General features: G+C 35.0%; 1 pseudogene; it reads right to left on the reverse strand.

The window, feature by feature from the left end:
• Nucleotides 1–1,050: 1,050 nt before the first annotated feature.
• Nucleotides 1,051–1,295, reverse strand: LOC102474409 (cytochrome c oxidase subunit 7B, mitochondrial pseudogene; annotated as a pseudogene).
• Nucleotides 1,296–2,434: the final 1,139 nt, after the last annotated feature.

The raw sequence follows: 2,434 nt of genomic DNA on the forward strand, positions 1-2,434 counted from the left end.
CTCCAAGGAGGCCAATAAGTTTATTGGAGAATCATATTAGAAACCAAAATCTGGACCTCAGGTGTACACATTGCAATTGTTAAGTTATGTCATTGACCGTAGGCCCTTTCAGCTCACAGAGCAAGTATGTGGGTATTCATTAACTTGTGTATATAAACATACCTAAATATCACTGCATATACCTACTTTTGTCAGTATTAAACTACACATGTGTTAATACTTATCTCTCCAACTTTTATCAACTATTGTGAGAGTCATTCCATGATCCTAGTTATTCTCTTCTCTTGCCTATCCAAACTCACTCAGTGAGAGAGCTGGCTCACATTGTCTGACATTCATTTACTTAATCATTCAATCCCAGTACTGTAGTATTAGAACTGTTCATCTGTATCCGTATGAGAAACACATTTATGAACTGTACAGTGTTGGTGCAGTTTCTCCTGCCTTTAGTCTTAAGCACTTTCCTTGCTACCTTTTTCAATGAGAAGTTTCACCCAGTTATAAAGCAGTTTCAGTGTTTCATCACATTTTGCACTCCATCCTGAAATTCCCTCACACCTCCTAAATGACTTATTTAAATTTGCATACCTAAATTTTCACCTGTTGTGCTATAAAGTCCTATGGGTTTTCACATATGATGCTATGTCATTGTCAAATTATAGTATCATATAGAAATATTACAGTATCATATGGAACAGTTTCCCTTTCCAGGAAACGTCTTATGCTTCCACTATTCAAAATTCGCCATCCTACACATACATGCGATCCGGCATCTACTATCTTTGTAATTTGCTTTAACCTGAATGTTATGTAAATGTAATAATACAGTATGTAGCCATTTCTACTTTTAAAAAAAATTTAACTTAGCAATGTGCATTTAAAGTTCAACTCTCAGCATTAAATCTTACATATTCGTCCACTATTTTTTTAAGGTTTCAAATGTACTCGACTTCTTCAATAATGCCATATTTTAATGGGTAGATAGTGCTTTTTCTCAGCATCAGTTGTAAGTCGGTTTGAAACAATTCAGTATTACACCAGCTGGGGTGATTACTGATCTCTCCATTCCTTTGGGGTGACTGCCAACAAGGCGACAGGTTCCATCCTATTCCAATTTGTGTTGCTGTATATGTCCATATGGCAACATAGAAAGTGGCTCCACTAGCTAATACAGCATTACCATATTTGTCATGAAAGTCAGGTGTCTGTTTCTGCTGACTCAGCCTTGCCATTGTTTGCTGAATGCTTCGAACTTGGAGACGACTCAGTGTGATTTTGGTCAAGGGAAACATCATGAAGCTGAAGAATTGCGGCAACTGCAGCTCCAGGTTTGTTGCAAATTTGAGGTGGGTACCCTTCCAAGGAGCCCTGAAAAACAAAATTATATTCTTCTACTTTTGATCAAACACCAGGGTCTCAATGTTTTTTATGGCTGAGTAGTATTCTGTAGGGTATATATGCTACACTTTTTCAATCTATTCATCTGTTCTTGGACTTTTAGGTTGATTAAAAAAATAATAAAATAAATAAAATCAAGTAAAATTCAACTCTCAGGCTGGTTCCTTAGCCTAGTTACTAAGGTGACCAGATCTTACATGCCTTATTGTGCAGTTGGAGTCCTGGAACTGGCAGCATGAGAAATATGCCAGGTGCATGTGCATGCATGCCCAAACTCCTGGAAAGAGGGAGAGGTAATGGAATTGTCTTGTGACCATTTCCCTCAGTGTGACACGTTCCTGATTTCCCTCAGTGTGACACGTTCCTGTCTTCTCTCTCTTTCTCTGGTAAGCTCATGCATACTCTAGCCAAAAATAAAAAGTAAAAATAAAATAAAATTCAACTCTCTTTGCATACCTTGATAGTCCTTTCCTTTTTATTTCCGAGTAGTAGCATTTTATTGTATGAATATAATATACTTTGTTTATTCATTTACCTTCGAAGGACATCTTTATCGCTTCCAGTTTTTAATGATTCTGAATAAAGCTCCCATCAACTTTTGCCTGTTGTTTTTTTGTAAATGTAAATTTTAAACTAAATTTGATACTATTTAGGAATACAATTTCTGTATTTTATATTAAAATCACATTTAGTTTTATTAGTAGGAAATTGCCAATGTGGCTGTATTATTTTGTATTTCCATAAACACTGAGTGAGAGTTCCAATTATTGGGTAACAGTATTGACATTTTTTTCTACTTCAGTCATTCTAATAGATGTGTAGTGGCACTTTATTGTCATTAAAAATTTCAGTTCCCTGACTACAAATATTACTGAGCAATTTTTCATAAGTATAGTTATTATCTCAACATCTTCTTTGTTGAGATGTTCATTCAGATCTTTTGCTTATTTTACAATTAAGTATGTTGTTTTTATTCCATTCTCTAGATATTTAGTAATTATCTTATATCCAATCAGGAATTTTCCTTCTTTCTCCA

This window comes from Tupaia chinensis, unplaced genomic scaffold (genome assembly GCF_000334495.1).
Source record: "Tupaia chinensis unplaced genomic scaffold, TupChi_1.0 Scaffold000386_1, whole genome shotgun sequence".
NCBI lineage: Eukaryota > Metazoa > Chordata > Mammalia > Scandentia > Tupaiidae > Tupaia > Tupaia belangeri.